Here is a 17,838-nt window from a genome sequence, read left to right as displayed (position 1 = left end):
ACATGCTAAAACTATCTTTGCTCTTCACAGCAGAAATAAACAGTTTTAGCTCTGATTTTTTTTTTTTAGTTTTTAAACACACAAGCTAGTCTGTGGTGGAAGGACTGTAGTTTGCCATCACTGCTGATCTAAAACAAGTCAATATATGCCCAAACACATGGCTAATATTTCCCTTGCTGTTTTGTATGGTTTCTTAGCCTGTGCAGTTGAATGCTTCTCCTTGTCTGCTCATAGTGCAATCAGACTGCGTTGTTAGATGCAGTGGCGATCAGAATACAGAGAATACTGCTTATGTGATCGAGATTTGGGAGATTTGAATCCAGGCACCTCAATGGTTCCTGGGTTTACGTACATTATGAAAATCGCATTAAAATTATTATTTTTTTCTGACGTGCATGTTGACGTAGTAAATACAACACTTTCGGCAAACTTCAGGGTTCTACTGCTGTGAATGAAGCTGCCACAAGATCCTCACATGACACTTTTACCACCACTCATTCTTACACTGTCACGCACATAAACGGACAAAATGGCTGCTCACGAGCTGTCAGCGCCTCTAGCTTGCACATAAGGGGGCCTCTTTTGGTCTGAAAAGGGGGAGCTTTGAGGTTAAGGGCTCCCTCCTGATCCAAATCGTTTTGTGGTTTTCCTGGTGAGAGCAGCGTGTAGAAGTTTATGTTGTGCCTATGTGACGATGCAGAAGTAGGTCAGTGAGGAGCCAAAGCGCACGTAGTGGCTCGTATGCTCCGACAGTGGAGAGGAGGCTCGTGGCTTTCTTCAGAACAAAAATGACCTTGCTTATCTCTTCACATCAGGCAAATGTTTGTGTGTCTCAAAGCACACTGTTGGATATTACTGTGAAATAGACTTGCAGATATGGGCCATTTTGACAACATTTTAAGAAAGCATCAAGAAAACACTAAAATATGCCGGTGTCTTGGTTGTTCAGGTCTAGCACGAAACATGAATGGACCGTAAAATTACCAACAAAACGGCAGAACTTTATGCCCTTGTTTGGAGAATCCTATCTGTTGTTGACAATATAGCCAATCATCTACTTTTGCTCATTTCCAAAACAAGAAATTCAAGATGGTATAGATTTTTTTTTTATACATTTCCTGCCTCTACTTGCAGACTGACGTATGAGGTGATGATATTCGGCCAACAAGTAGAAGCTATTAGATGTTAGTGATAAGTTGTTCCAAAAGTAGTATAGTAACTATTACACTTTTCTGATCTGTGTTATAATGTTGTTTACTCATCAAAAACACCAGGAGTTTTGGTTTGTTTTCATTCACACCTGTTTAACACACAAATCCTGCATATTTAAGCTGAGTTCTTCGCTCAAACAGAAACCACTCTGTTCCAACTTGTGATGTCATGCGGTAATACAGGAAGTGCTCCACTATGTTTTTAAACGGCATGCACTCTCACTAGAATCATTTGCGTAATTTCAGCCCTGGAATTGTCCATTTCAACTAAACAGAAGGTTAAAGATAGTTGTTAACTTGAAAACTACCACTACATGACATCACAAGGTGGAGCACGGCATTTTGATCTTTGGAGATGTAAACGGTCTAATTATAAAGTTACTCAAACATGTACGAATGAAACAAAACACAACTTCAAGCATGTTTTTGATGATGTAACAGCATTCTAACATGGCATAAAGCCCACAGGAATCAATTTTGTGTAATATAGGACTTTTAAAACATTATTGAATTATCCCTTTAGGAGACGGTGACCCTTGAAATGTTTGCCTACACTCTGTCATTTGACTGCACTGCCCTAAACAATGTTATGACATCATGTAAATAACCTAGTGAGAATAGGGACTCCCAGAGCAGAAAGTGGACTATGGTGGATTTTCTCCCTGCCACATGCTCTCATCTCTCAGCATGCGGCTGTTGTTAGGGGATGGCTAAACCGCTCCACCCCTTTACCCCCCAGGAGCCAATCCACTATCATATTCCTTCCCATCTCGTCCTCTGATTGGTGCATTGTCAGAGCCTGTTGAATAAAATGGGATTGATGGGTAATCTGGGATCGGAGCTGAGAGAAGTGGAATAGCGGTTTAGGATGAGAGTGCAGAGGACTGAATGGATGAGGAATACTTTCCAAAATAAATCTAGATTAACTGCTTTGGAGTTTATTCACTGTGGCCAGCAATACAATAAGCTCTCCAACAGTTTTGTCAATATTGTAGTGAATGAAAAGTATTAAAGTTTGCCACATTTGTTATAGGTTTTGATGACAACTTTCAACCCTACAATCTGGTTAGGAATCAGATTTCAAGATATTTTGGTGTGCATGAAATCTTTTTGTGAAATTGTTTCTGCAGTTTACTGGGCTCAAAGCGAAGAGGGCACAGAAGAGAGCGAAGGCCGTGGTAGGGGAAGAAGCCAGGGATGCTCTGTCTCCCCCTGGGTATTGTCATGGCTCTGAATGGCTAATGGGAAGTGAAACCAGAGCTGCAGATTGCTCCATAATGGCTGCTGTCCTTGGCTGTGTATTCAGGATCTGTCTACAAAAAGCCTTACAATTTCTGAAATGGCTTTAAAAAGGGCTGGTGGAAAGCTAGGGCTCGGGTTTTGACTTGTATAATGTTGATATTATGATGTTTTATGTATCTGTGTCAAGGAGGTTGGATATTTTCGATTTGGAGCCTGTTATTGAAATATAAAAAAAGAAAAAAACATATTGAAATTGGCTGAGAATCACAATCTATTTGCAGAAACAACATTTTAGGATAAAAATACCAGTTGGTGGATTCATTGCCATGGTTAGCTACACAAGCTTAGGGTCCTGGTCTTGGCACTTAACCATTGCGATATGTTTTGAGTTTTTCACTGTAGATGTATTCCCACTCCATGCATTTTTTTTCAGTTTAAATGCCTAAAGCTCCAAATGAATATAGATGAGTGGTGGAATCAGCACATGGTGAGATCAATGACCTGCTCGCTACAATAAAACTGCTTCTCACTACCAGCCTCGTCAATACATCATTGATTTGGAAACTCGGGCTATTTGCTGAAAATCTTTCCTTTTCTTTAGGTCAGGAGTCTCGGTTCCGGTTCAATATCAAGATGGTAACATTTATAGGTGTTAAACTGACACAATCTATAAAGTGCGTTTATGGTTTTGTTTATTGTGTTTTTGTCTTTGTCAGTTTTGATTATGCTAAAAGATCAGGCAGTCGCAATACATCACTTCAGTGGAAATAAGAACTGGTAATTTATAAAAAAAAATTACCCCAGATTTGCCAACATCGTCATCTTTCAAGAATAGTTCCTCTAAAATGCACACATTTGTCAAAAGTCCCCAATGTTTTGAATAAGAACTTGCATTATTGTGTTTTACTAAGCAGTCTTGACATTTTTGGCCTTCCTGATATGACTTGATGCACAAACCACCAACTTTCACACAACAAAGAAGTGAAAGTGTGCTGCCTCATCAAGTGCAATCTTTAAGAGGAGAGATTTCTGGAGTTAACGGTCCGGCAACTCTGAATAAACCCAGAGGATAAACAGGCCCCAAGTTAATTATTGGGAGCAGCAGGAGAGTTGACTGGCACGCCAACATGAACAGGGTTTCCCCAGGGATAGTGCAGGGGCCTGCTGCTGACTGGGCCCCCTGGGGTTTGGGCACACAAAGTACTTGGATTACAGTCTAAACATGTGAAAGTGAATGCATTTGATCTTTTGTTTTGTTGTTTTATGCTCAATATGAATTTCAGATAGCTTCCCATCAACCAGTGCCTCCTCCACAACTTCACTGACAGGAAAAGTGACAATATTTCAAACAACTTTCACTATGACAAATGTAAAAAGTCCCCCATCTGTTGTGTACATCGAAAAGTGACAAATGGGTTAAGTCTGTTGTCATTTTCCCATGAAATCTTCACATCCATAACCTTTTGAATGAGTCCCAGCCCCAGAAGTTTGCAAGCTTGTAATTTACTGTTAATGATGCTAACGGCAAAGTGACATACAATAATATGATTGTCTTTGATCCCATTTAGTCATAGATCCTGTGTCTATACGGGGAAATGCCATAAACATAAATTGTAAATGCCATTTTAACAATCCATGTTTGGTTCATTCTGTACAGTATGTGAGTGTTTGTCATTTTATTATCATGTTTGTTCAGCTTTCACATTTGATGGGTACTTCCTGGAATTATTTCTCTTTCACATATTTGATTTATCATTTGTGTAATAATTTTCTTCTTACTTGTGTTGTCAAAGCAAATGAGTTGTTTATTTTATCTGGTTTATCTTTGTACTTCCTTCTGAAACTCTTTTCATGCTGGCACGGGACTTTCTCAAACTTACTCTTGTTGGAAACCAGGGGAAATTTTATTGAAAATTTCTGCACTGCTTGTTGCTTTGTAGGCCAAAAACCTATCTTCTGTTTGTCATGGATGGCGTGGGTGCCTGGCCCATTCATAAAGCCTCCAGTGTGCTTGTCCCTCTCCCAGCTCATTCCAGACTGTACTCAACACTCCTGGATCATTCCTGACAGGATCACAGCCTCCCATTCTCTCGGAAGCACTAGTGGGCAAGCCAAAATGCAAAATGTGATGTGATGGTGAGCAAGCAGGAAAGTCTTTACCAAAACTTGTGTGTATTTAGGGGTTTGGAATTTTTATGAAGTCATAATGGAAGATAATTTGTAATTTTGGCTTATATTTTTCTCGTTTATTTTGGGGCTGGTGAGTTGAGTATGATTCATCTTTAGGAAGTAGAAATAACGTCACATATACATTATTCAGTTCAGTTCATGTTTGTTTATATAGCACATTTAGCTGTGCTAGAACTTCCTCAAATAAACAACCTCAAAGAGGAGCCATAGAGTGCAGATATTTAAACACTGTCAGTAACATTTTGAATAGCACCAGATATGAACCAGGAGCCAGTGCAGACTACACAGCATAGGGGTGATCTCGTCTTAGTTTTGTCAGCAGAAGAACTGCAGCGTTCTGGACATTTTGTGAGCGCTGCAGGGAGCTCTGTATTTTTGATGCCTGAACTTGACTTTCTTGCCTTCACATACAAAACCTCTACCTAAACAGTGATGTTGCCTTGTTGTTGTGTCATCTCCAGGGGGCAGGGGGAGCAGGTGTGGTGAGAACAGATGCAGTGGGCTGTTAGAGGAGGAGGAGGAGAGCCCTGGGACCATCAATGACCCAGTCCCTAAAAACAGATGTGTGGGGCAGCAGCTCTTTGGCCTGTCAGATACTGCTTGTGTGTTTTGTCCCTTTACCGCTCTGACCTCAAATCCCACTATAGAACAAGTCAGTGTAGGGGCATTTTTAATGGTCATGTTTCATATTACAGATAGTTTGCACAATGGGTCTGAAGATGGCTGTAAAAGTCATCTTTGTGTTCCTATTTGTTCAAACATGTGGTATTTGCACTTGTGAAACCAGTCTCTGAACATTTACTTTTCAACATTGCCAACTTTATGTAAACACACACACACCTTCCTCCATATCACTGCAAAAGCTTTGACGTCTGATAGAATTTTCCAGCCCTTCTATGTGCTTTGGGCAGGTCTGCTCTTATCACAGACCTTAGTGATTGATTGCTTAGTGACCCATTGTCTGAAAGAGTAGAATTTGTGTAATGGAAATCATTTTTTACTTGGTCTGTTCTGGTGAGATAATGCATTAGTCTCTGAGTGTACTTTTTGAAGACCATGAGTGACGATCCTGCTGCAGACTGATGGTGTGTGAGGAGAGCTTTTTAAGGCATCTTGTGCTGTCCGGAGTGTGCTCTCCTCTGATGAACAGTGCTCATCCGCACTTAGTCTGTGGCAGCTGTCCAACTTCAGTGTTAGCTGCATCGCCATTAGATTGAGGCAAGTGGTTAAATCACACAATGTCTCTGATAGGATCAAATGAAGTACAATCCAAAAGTTAAAGTGTGTGTGATAATGCTTCTATTAGGATTTACTATATGGCAATTAGATGTATTCATGCACTGTAGTTGCAGTCTCTTTAAAAACAGACTTAACAGACTTGCACAGTACTGTATCTTCTGGCACTATTCGCCTGCATTTTTAGCCCTTCTTTTTATAGAGCTTCTATTTCAGCTATTTTTGTTTTGGCTTTGCCCGTCGGTGTTTCCCCTCGCTCAAGCTGCTTTTATTGAACAATGAAAATGACATCAAAAGTCATTCTGGGGATTCTGACTCAGACCTGGATTCAGTCCCTTCTCCTCCTCCCTTTCTCTCTCTGTCTTCCTCTGGACTTGCATCACCCTTGGCTTTTCAGATTGTTTTAACTGGAGCTGGTCACCGCAGCTCGTCACTGACACTGATTTGACTCAGCTAAGTGATTTCCTGCTCCGGAGCTCGGGGCTCATTACTGCTCATTCTGATCAACACATCAGCCTTTGTTGTGGTTTGAGACATTTTCTTGAGACGGAAACAAGGAAACCCCTGGAGGTGTTTCCCAGGCACATGCTGATGATGTCATACGGATTGCCATGACGAAGCTAAACAATCACGCTCGTGCACATTTGGTTTACATTATAGATAGCTGTTTTTAAAGGTTTAGCGGTGCGATAGACCTTATACTCAGTGCTCATCGGAGAGAAGATTGGCAGCGTTTGGCGACATTAAACAGATTGTTACAGTTTGGTCTGTGGTGAATATCAAACACTCATTTGTGGTTGGGAGAGCTCATGTCTCTTGTAGCTGGTCTGAGTCACAGGAAAAAACATTGTGTCACTCAAAGGAAAAGAAATACAGTGTTGTCAGTCTCACTTTCCCCTGAGCTGAGGCAAAATGCTGTAGTCGGCTCCACTCAGTATAGGTTTATAGACTTTGGCAGATAGCTTTATGGTTGTTTTCCATATGTAAGAAGACGATGTATACCAGGTGACGCTGTTTCTGTAGTGATATAGCTGCGCTGTTTAAACTACAGTGTTACGTCAGTTGGGATGCGACACAATCAAAGTGCCACAATATTTCTCATGCCGCAAAAGAACAATTTCGTGATTGTATTTTTCTCTTTATGTTTTACCGCATTGCAACTAATATAGGTATTTTTCAGATTCAAGAACTTCATAATATAATTCCAGATGGGGGGCAAGAGCCAGTTTTTCCTTGATAACATTGTATTTTGCCTTGAAATTCACAATATATAAATGCACATATGTTGAATCTGATCATTTCTATTAGTGACTAGACACAAGCTCTAGCTGCAATTTAACTATATACATTTTAGCTGCCCCACATCTCTGATTTATTCCTGTTTATGTATTTTATTAAACTTGTCTTGTTCTTGTAATGCCGCTGTTCCCTTTACTCTGCCTACATGTTTAAATACTGCTGGCGCCAACATCTGAGTCCAAATTCTCCCCTCACTTGGAGTTGATGTATCTCTGTGTAGACATGAGTTCATGGGCTCATCCTCCCGCAACCTCAGGATGACCTCTCCGCGCTCCTTTGGCGGCTGGGGTTTCTCTCTGACATATCAAAGCCGGGCCTCGTCTTTCTCACCAATGACACTACACACACAGCTCCTCTGCTTTGTATTAAGAACCAGTTAAAATGACTTATTTGGGCAAGCCATTACAGTGGCCATCTTGCTGCGGCTGTAAATTAAGCTGGTTTAAGACAACAGCCTGATGTAGTATTTTTTTATGACTATACACGAAAAGCTCAGCCTTCTGTTTCCTACACACATATGTTTACAGTTTAAATTCCCTCTTTCTTGAGTTGCAGACGGATGTACTGATTATTGTGGTACCCTAGTTATTTTGACCCGTTTGTGAGCGTGTTTTGATAAAGTCACTACCCTCCTTAGTACATGGACGTTTAGTTAAGTAAGTTGTGTGAATTAGGAATAGTCCTTTGTGTCTGAGTGAGGATATAAAGGGATTTTCTAAGGGTAGTGTTTAGGACAGTTTTAGCTGTAAGTGAAACGTTGTGTCAGTACTTCTACACAGGGGAGTTGATGTGAATGGAGATAAATGATCACAACTGGAGCCAGAGTGTCTTGAAGCCTTTTAAAAATGGGGGACACGGTGAGGTCAGCAGTGCTATGCCTTTTAAATCAGGATGCAGCCCTGTAGTTGCACTTATGTGGCTAGTACCTATAGCGGGGGAGCTGAGGGGGTCATTTCAAAGTGTTTTGTTGTCTTTGGAATGCAAAATATCTGGATGGCTCTCAGTCATTCAGGAGATTTGGTGTTGCCCAGAAGTGGAAGCTACACCTAGGGAACTGTAAATAATTAAAAGGTGTCGGAAAGGTGTCACGGCAGGTTTTTGATACAATACGTGCACCATCTTTGTTTAACTCCACTCGGTGTTACGTTGACTTTACCATTATCCTATGTGGGATTGTTTTAATATGCAACTCATCACAATTACCCCAATACACTCCATCTGACTCATTGTTGTGTTGTGGAGTTGACTCTAGACACAACACAATCAAAGAATAAAGAATACATGAAGAAATCTACTAGTTCAGTATATTGACAGATTTGTCAGAATATCAATACAGATACTGAACAATGCTGAAACTAGTATTGGGACGAGATTCTAGATACTCAACACTGAAAAAAACACAAAAAGGACCAAGTTGAACCTTTCCTGAAGAGATTAGAATGGTGTTGGTTAAGTATGGGTATCATTTAGGATTTATCGATACTACTACTCTTATCAATACTGCTTATTGATCTGGTCTTTTAACTCTACTCCTATTGGTAGCCTACAATTAATCATTTCTTTATTCTGAAGCACTAAAGCACGATTTATTGTAAACTTTCAAATAAAAAAAAGCCTATTTTAAAATAAGACAATGACGATGAAGAGACCAGCTCAGTTCAATGATTTACAGCTCAGATTTTTTAATTCAGTGAAAATGAGAAATGTACTTTCTAAGGAGAACAGTTTTTATAATCTACTCTCAATATAGACTGCCAGGGGAATTACATTCTCCTTACACTTCATTTTTTGATGATGATTTAATGATTTATTTGGATTATTTCTGTTTCCTCTTGAGTCTCACTGCGTTTACATGCCGGTGTCCGCACTGCTCTCCCTCATCTCAGGCAGCAGCAGTGACAGTAGCTCCTTCCCACACTCCCCTGGTCTTACAGACACACAGCCCTCTCCCATCTTCTTTCTGAACACTCAAACTATGTTATATTACTTAGAAATGTCTCTATGGAGTCTTTTCTGAGTAAAACTATGAGACAGATGATTAATGGCAAAAGCGTTTTTAGAATATTTCAGCTTTAAGCCTGTCTATTTGTTGCATCTGGGGAGGATGCCATGTTAACTGTTTCCCTTCTAGACCAAAATAAATGAGACCACAGCACGCATGGTGAGACACATGTGTACCGAGCGAACATATGCATCGAATCGTGACACCCATATTTAATGATTCAGTATTATATCGAATATGGTTGCATCCCCAGTAGTGCTGAAAATTCCATTCTGTTGTGTAACAAAGAAGTCTTTCTAATTCTTGTCGTCCTGAGTATTGAGGCTCCTTGGTGTCAAAATCAAGTTTGCCATTTTTGTATTGTAAATTTAAACTTTGTATTCTTGCTTACACTTTCCCATGACTGACAGTTGTGTTCTTGTTTGCACGTTGGTTCTAGAGCTGCATTTTCTGGCTGCACATCAAGACCACTTCTGTCTCTCTCTCCTTCTCTCTCTCCTTCTTTCTCTCTCTCTGTATCTTCACTGCTGTCTCGTCGTCTCGTGTCTCGCTGCTTATGGGTCTGACTCACGTAGGTCTCTGCCGCAGATGCCTTGGCCCACTCTCCATGTGTGCACGAGTGTTCACGAGTGTTATCTGTGCACCTCCTGTTCACCCTCAGCGGGACCGCCAGCCTCCCTCCCACTCAGCATGTCTCCTCTGCACATCGCTGCCATTTCTTTCTTTTTTCATCGTTATTGTATACATAACAGATTACAGAAATAAAATGATGATAATAATAATCGTCACCATGCTTTACATTAGTTACATTCAAACCTAGATAATGAATATACAACTATTCTTTTCTGCGCTAATGTGTAACCTCTCCCAGGAATAAGAAGGTGAATTAGTGATTTTAGATGAGGATCAGATCGATGGTTAAATTCCCAGATCATTTGAAAGCCACGCCTCATGATGTAATGTCTGCAGCGACGATCCCGCTGTGTGCCAACATGGTGTGGCTGTAAATCAGCCGACGCCGGACCTGCTGTTGATGTATTGTGTGTGTAGACCGGCTTTATGCTGTTAACCCCATTGACCTTTTTACCCAAGTAACAAACAAAACATATTTTTGATAATGAAAAGTATTGATCTACACATTGTATTAGATGTATACATTATAATGAATAGTTTCCTGGCAGTACCCAAGTCAAGTTGATAAATGGGCAAACCTCTGAATGAGAATGAAATAAACTGCTTCAAATATGTTTGGTGTTTTCTGTTTTAAGTAGAATATTTATGACTTTTAGTCTACTTTTGAGCAGGCTGAGAGCAAGGACTGGAGGGTGTGTATAAATGTCCCAATAGGCTAAGCTTTTGGCTAAGTGCTCCTGACCAGAAACCTCAGGAAGTAGTTTCTGCATGGTCCTCATCCAACTAAAGGCCTGATTGAACCAAAAACTCTTCCTGGCAGTTGCTTTCAACCAAAAAGCCTTTTCAAATAGGCCTACATAGGTGATAAGCTTCAGTCTCATTTTCTTTCTCAAATAGCTACTTGTATAGAACATTTACCTGAAGATTTATCCATCTATACAAGACCAAGTATCCACAAGCCTTTGACATGATTTACACTAAATATATTGCAGTTTAGTTGACAATTTTGGCCTCTCATTGTTTGCAATACTTTCAGGAAACTAGCCTCTTGAAAGGTGTGCACACGATCATATGGAAACTTTATCGGTGAATTATTAGGAGACCAGAGAACCTTTTATAACCACATTAATTTAGCCTGATGAAACAAATCTCCTCTTTCTCACATTAACTTAAGCTCCTTCTTCATACATAGGACTCCTCACTCCTGGTGGACTGTGTCTGTGCCGCCGCTGCTGTACAAATAGAGCCCGTACACTCCCAGCAGTAGCCCTCTTTCTCTTCTCAGTAATGCACTATCGACCCCCTGTTCTCTGCAGACCCTGCCCTCTCCAGTGGCCTTCACCTGTTAAGTACTCACACATGCACACACAGGGCTGACCACACTGACCTTTAGCTCCTCTGTGAGACTTGATTTCCAATATGGGCTAGTCTTACAGCGCATCCTGCCTCCTTCCTGCCGTCGGTGTTAATGTGATTAGGCTGGAGCTTCCCGCACGCTGTTTCCTTTGTCCCTTTTTCTATACTTGTTCAATACTCGAGTCCTCAAGTACTGTTTGGTAGACTCTAGACTATTTGAGACATGTGTAGTCTTAAATATAGACTTTAATACTATATTGGTGTAATATATTTAGGTCTGAAACTTTACACAATAACACTGCATTGTCTCAAAGTCTGAAGGTCGGCGGTTCGAATGCTGCGCTTTACATGAACATCATTGGTGCCATTCCAGCTCCCAAAGATGTATTCTGTCATTGTTTCCATGGGCAAGACACTTAACTCACATCGTCCTTACTGTTTGACCATTTACCGTCTTTTCCAAGTCTTTAGGCAAATGAGTCTTACATTATTTGCTCTGTATATCTTTTCTAGTTAAATGTTGCATGCTTTGTGACTGTCCTCTCACATATAGTCTGTACAAGGGTGTTTGAAATTGTTATATGATGAAATAAATGTTTCCTCAGTATCGAAATAGTTACTAGTGTAATACTGCAGCTTCCTGAACTATTTAGAATACATACAGCTGTAACTTTATTCACGCAGAACCAGTTTTGCATTTAGTTCAAAGCACTTCTCCTCATCCCTTGACTATACCAGCCTCATCGCTAATGCAAACAAAAGGTAATTTCTAATTTAAATTGGGTAAATGTTGGAACTAGAGGTACCACATGTTGCCTTATGGAGTGTAGTGGGGCGTTGTGGCCCCTTCACTTGCACAAAGCTCCACCTCGTCATCCCACTATAATACTTTGTGTGTAATTATCTTTGTTTATTTATGTGCATAGAGTTGAAAATGCTTGAAAGATTTTTACATACCATGCTATTTCTCTTAGTCAGCTTTCTGTGACCTTTACAAACCACCACAAAGACCCAGCTCCCAAAAAGGTTAATTTGTAAATTTGCTGAATATTTATTTTTCCACCACAAAGGAAATGCCACCAGCGACCCTCTGACACTTCATTTTTCAAGGACCTCAAGGCAAAAATGTTCAAACAGCTCTATTCAAACCAAAGTGGCTAGTTCATTCATTTTCCCTTTTCATTCCTAAACCTGATTAGGTGATGACAGACCCCCTTGGATACAGTATTAGCTTGGGCACTGTAAGAGAGAGCTGTTTTTTTTTTTTAAAACTTTCATAGGAATCTGATGTTATCTTGATCTGGTGAAGGAAATTTGGACGGTGGAGTAAATAGGGAGCTGATTTTGATATTTGTTGATATATACAGCAAAAGCACGTGTGAAGTTGTGTACTGTGGCAGAGTGGTTAACACCTCAAGAAGAACATTGTGGGTTTGATCCTGAGATACACAGACTCAACTGAAACTGAATCCGCATGTACAGTTGCTGGGAAAATAATTAAAAAGAGAAGGTAAAACCAGTTAAAAAGCCATTTACAGATTTGTATGTTGACATTTGTAAAAGTAACGGTATTGATTCAAATTTTGGGTAAAACAAATTGCTTGGTCTTGCATTTATGAACAATATGTTTTTGTTTCCTGCCAGAAGCTGTAATGTATAAGGCATAACTCAGGTGTGAAGGGCACTGCATTAGAAAGTGTAATATAGAATAACCATGCTCCGAAGGCCGAAAGCATATTTTGGCCCAAGAGCCCGAGGCAGCTCCCGGGCCAGCCCAGTCTGCCTACAGCAATATTTATGAGCGCTTTTTGGCAGGTGAGGGTAATTGAACAAGCATTTGTTATTTGGCAAAAAAGTGTCTCTGGCTTGGGCCCGGCTGGAGTGCGCTGGAGCTGTGGGTTTAACACTCTGCTAATTGGGCCACGTACAAACAGAGGTTGTAATGGCTTTTGAATTGTCAGTGTAATGCTCAATTGCCACCTCTTTTATAGCGTATAAAACTGTGACACTGGGGCACAAGCTGGAGATGCTCAGAGCAGCAGATGTCATATTCACTTATGTCATTGTGAAATTTACTTAACGTCACATTTTTTGTTGTTGTTGCATGATCTTTTTCTTTGCATAACTGGGTTTGTTATAGTTCTCCAAGTCTGTCAGTTTTAGTATTGCTTTTTTATTACTGCTGCTACTACAAACTGCCTCTAAGACAACTTCTTTAATGACCACTAAAATGGCCTATAAACCTGTAAATGTAAGAATACACGGGATAAATTTATTTTATTTTGGATATTTTAATGGTTTTAAAATTATTCTTGGTCTTTATTCTATATTCACTGAGGAACTTGGAAGACGTCATCGCCTTACCATTTTAACTTATCCTAAGCTGACTTGACAGCTCCATAAACAAAATGAAAAATACATTAGTTTAATATTAAACACATGTCATATAATTTTACACAGTAATTCTAACCTCTTTGCCACATTTCAGCTCTGATTTTAAACTAGGACAAAAGCCAAATTCACATTCATTGTTAGTGGCGTGCAATTATGCTGTTGTATTTCCTTCACCCCCACCCTCTCTCTCTCCCCCCTCTAGCACGCCCACCCCTCCTCTTTTTTTCAATCCAAAGAAATAAAACCGTCAAAGGCTTCTCACTGTGCTAATATAGGAAAGCGATTGCCAGCGTTTGCTAACAGAACACCAGCTTAAATGAAATGGCACGTTTTATGGGGGCTCTGTAAATCACAAGTCGTGTAAAAAAAGACAAGCTTTGGTTTAAATGGCACATTGGGCACAATTAAAGCTACTTAGACTGATGCCACCTTATTTGTAGGAAAAGGTGCTAGACGCAGATGGAAAGACAGTTTTAATGCTCTCAGCCCGGCAGCGGTGAAGGACTCTTTTGACTCAGCATCTTGTTATAGAAAAATCTCACAACCTCCATAGCATTGTGTAATTTGAGCAATCTGGGAAAAAAATACGCCTTCTGTTGAATTGGGAGTTACAGTTACACAGCGACTGACTAACAAACATCATACAAACATTTATAACCTAATATGGCTTGTTCAGATCTTCTCAGGAGGCTTGTCACTATATCGACTTATCGCTCACTACAAGATGGACGGAACAGTCATTTTTGGAGGGAAGTATTTATTATGTGTAATTTTTCTTTGCACTCGTGGGAAAAGTTTGGCTATTTTTCTGTTCTAGATTTGAGCTGTAGACGTTTGAATTATGAACTTCTTTGACTCATTATAGATGCAAGCTAACTACTTAGTGAGTGTTGTATTCTGTAATATTGTACATTTAGAATACTTTTTGGAGATCATTCATTGCTTTAGTTTGGTCATCTTCAAAATGTGTTATTGTGACAGGGCTACTTTTCAGTCTGTGTATCTTCAAATAAAAACGTTTGCTGTACACCATTTAACTTCACTGTTGTTCCAGCGTAAGTTTTGGTAAATAAAACAATATTCTGCTGGAGCTGGCCCCAGATTGGTTAACCTGTTGTGTTGTATTTCCACAGTGAAAGGCCCCTTATATCCCTTCCTATGTGCTTTACGACTATAGGAGTAATGGGGACATGTGGACAGGGTGTCACTGTGCTGTGGTAAACCTCCGCCAAGAGCAACAGCTGAGCCACACACAAAGCACACTGCTCCACGTGCACGCTCGCCTTCACGTGTACGCTCTTTTACATACACACCGCTGCCTCGTGCACGTCTGCTGCCTGCCCTCGTCCGTCCGTGCGCTGCTGTTGTGCATCTGTGTGTGGCAGTAGCTCCAGCCTGAGACCTTCTTAAAGCCCTGTGTTATTCTGACTGCAGCGGCCGTATGACAGGCGCATCGGGTCAGGGAGCGGCTGTGAGTTTTATTAAACTGCATCAATCTATTGATACTTTGCAGTGACATCACGTTGGGGGGGGGGGGGTTCTACATGTATCTACATGGTGGAATGTTCAGCAGTCACTATGACGACATGTAAGGTGGCCTATTAACTCAAGAAAAAATACAAAATTGATTTAAACAACACATTTTCAGGAGCCTGTGATCAATATGAGCTTTCATTGTCCTGTTGAGGTGTTTGATTTTCAACAAAAAAGGTGAGAGTGACAAACTGAAAAACTGTTGGCTAATACTAGCTAGCTTGCGACTGTAATTTTATGTGTGAGATACTTGTTTAACAGCACAAACCATCTCACCTATTGTAGTTCCAACTAAGTCAGTTCTTTTTGGTGACATTATGTTGAAATGAAGCTCAGATTAAAGTCTAACAAGCCTCAGACAGAGCAGTGCTTACAGTTAGCCTCACACCTCAGAGAATTTTGATGATATCACCTGCACAGTATCAATTAGAAGCTGTAGAAGAGTGTTATTTAAACTAACTTCTTTAAAGTTAGTGCAATTTTAAATAGCAAAGGGACACTCAAAGTATGTACTCAGAACTGCCTTCAGAATAAATGACTAACTTGAGATTTCAACCTCTTCACTTGCACGGTGGAGAGTCAATTTATCCTCCATTTTCAAGTATTTTAAACAAAGCCAGGTTCAATTTGAGTTGAATAATAGGTTTTCCAATCAAGGCAGTTGACTAAGTTACTGAGGTGGTTTTCACACATGTTGATGCTCTCTGGACCGACCCCAGTGCACACCACATTTAGTTCTTACTTTACTCCTGGGTTGGTCTTGTTCACATACACCATGCACCATTCACCCCAAACAGCATGAGCCAAGTGAGCGACCACCAGCGGATCGCCAAACTTATTTCCAGTGTGCTTTGAACATGAATGCACACCCACATGCTCGCTTCCCTGGCGCCGCTCTCGGCGCCAGCGCTGCTCGACCTAACTTGCGGCCATGTGAAAACGACCTTAGTCTTCCTGCTTTTTTTTGAGAAACCATTTAATTTATTAAAGCTTATGCGCAAGGAAATGATCTGTCTGTAGTCTTGTGTTATTATTTCTCCACCAATAATTGACAGTACTTGTACTAGAGCTCACATGTACACAGCAGTTAAAGTGAAAGTGTAGCAATAACTGACATATTTTGCAAATGTGTGTCTGGAAGAACAGGTGCTGCAAGAATTCCTGCCTCTTATCTTCACAAAAGTCACAGTCAGTTGATAACTTGGTAGCAAATACTCACGACTCATTACTTTTTTTTCTCATAATTATGGACAGAAAACTAAAGCTGCCTCTTTCACTGTTTGTTCTTGATTTGCAATTGTAACAAAGAGTGATTTGCCACAATATAGGTCACAGCCAGACACAAAGTAAAATGTCAAGTCTGAAATGCTCCCACTGGGAAAAATGCTGCCCCAGGCTTTCAAAATCTTTAAAATCAAATCATAGAAATATACTTTATCACACTAACTGGTACATCAGATAAGGCGTTTTGGGCCAATGCAGGAACTTCCAGTCTCTCTCTCTTCCCACCATAGCCTCACCCCCTTCTCTTCACGTCACTGGCAGGTTAATAAAATAAACATACATCTACCAGTGGCAGTGGCGGCCATGTCAGATTCCCTTAGCTGTCATCGGCCCTGTATATGTGTGTTATTTGATGCGTGCACCAGTCTATTTCCAACACCAACTGTCACTTTTAGCCTCTGCCTGTCTGTCAAAGCCCCCTGTCTGCTGCGCTGGTCCTGCCGTGTCAAGCAGCGCATATCAGGCAGCCGTTAGCTTAGCATGCTAGGTACCAGAGACTCGGGTATTGGATTTCTATGATGATGTATGTGCTTAGCGTAGCAGATATAATTGGAGCTATTGGACTGTAACATATTGAAGATGCCTTTATAATTATAATGTCAGTAAACTCAAATGTGCTTTATGGGAGACACTTAAGACCCCTAAATGTTTGAGAATATGGGTTGTCATCAATGATACTGTGGACCAGCTGTATCCATAGTTATTCTTAGTATGGATTTAAGCATGTCAAAACCCGTATATAATTACCATGGGAGGCGTTTGAAAGAGAAGAGTTAGGCAAGGTTAAGATATGGAAACCTGTCCTGTGAATCATAGACATTTGACAATTGATCAGATTTAAAGTGCATTATGTAACTTTCCAGATGGGTGGTGTGTCATCAGTTTGTCTCCATGAAAATAATGTGGCTTTCCTTGTAAAGTTACACATTATAGGAGTATACTTATCTGCCCTGCATTTATTCACTTAACAAGTCTTTCTATTGCTCAGACATAAGAAAAAAGCATGCATTCTTTCTGTGTAGGCTGGTATTTCCACAGATCTGACCTTTTACACAGCCTGGTGGCCTTGCAGACAGTAAATTTTAACCAATACTGTAAGGCAGACATGCCCAAACTGTAGCCCAGGGGCCAAAAGCGTCTCTCAGACCAATTTTTCTTGGCCCTCAACCTTCCAGGTGAATTGGCCCATATTACTTTAAACAGTACTTTTTATTGTACATTTCTGAAAATCTACTTTTAACAAGCCCATATCAAATATTTAATGTGTCCCATTGAGGATGTAAGCATGAATAAAGGTCTAGTGGTTCAGTCTAACTTGTAATAAAAACGCAGATTTGAAGTATTCACTGTATTGGTGACCAGTCTATGGCCCTCAGTCGGCCCTCAACTTTGTCTGTGTTTATATATGTGGCCCTTAATGAGAAAGGTTTGGACACCCCTGCTGTAAGGAATAACATC

At 40.4% G+C, this 17,838-nt stretch overlaps 2 protein-coding genes across 2 annotated transcripts in view; one reads left to right on the top strand and one right to left on the bottom strand.

Moving 5' to 3' along the window:
• The window catches only part of rrm2b (ribonucleotide reductase M2 b), a 158,721-nt gene extending 144,310 nt beyond the window's left edge, over positions 1-14,411 (bottom strand). Inside the window, exon 1 of the mRNA XM_055225111.1 lies at positions 14,407-14,411. The gene's annotated coding sequence lies outside the window, so the exon portion shown is untranslated. The remainder of the gene's footprint in view (positions 1-14,406) is intronic.
• jarid2b (jumonji, AT rich interactive domain 2b) overlaps positions 1-17,838 on the top strand; it is a 102,161-nt gene that overhangs the window by 15,891 nt on the left and 68,432 nt on the right. The window lies entirely within an intron of this gene.

The sequence above is a fragment of the Periophthalmus magnuspinnatus genome, chromosome 11 (genome assembly GCF_009829125.3).
Source record: "Periophthalmus magnuspinnatus isolate fPerMag1 chromosome 11, fPerMag1.2.pri, whole genome shotgun sequence".
NCBI classification, from domain to species: Eukaryota; Metazoa; Chordata; class Actinopteri; order Gobiiformes; family Gobiidae; genus Periophthalmus; species Periophthalmus magnuspinnatus.
The sequence above is the reverse complement of the archived record's forward strand: the minus strand, read 5'-3'. Positions and strand labels throughout refer to the sequence as shown.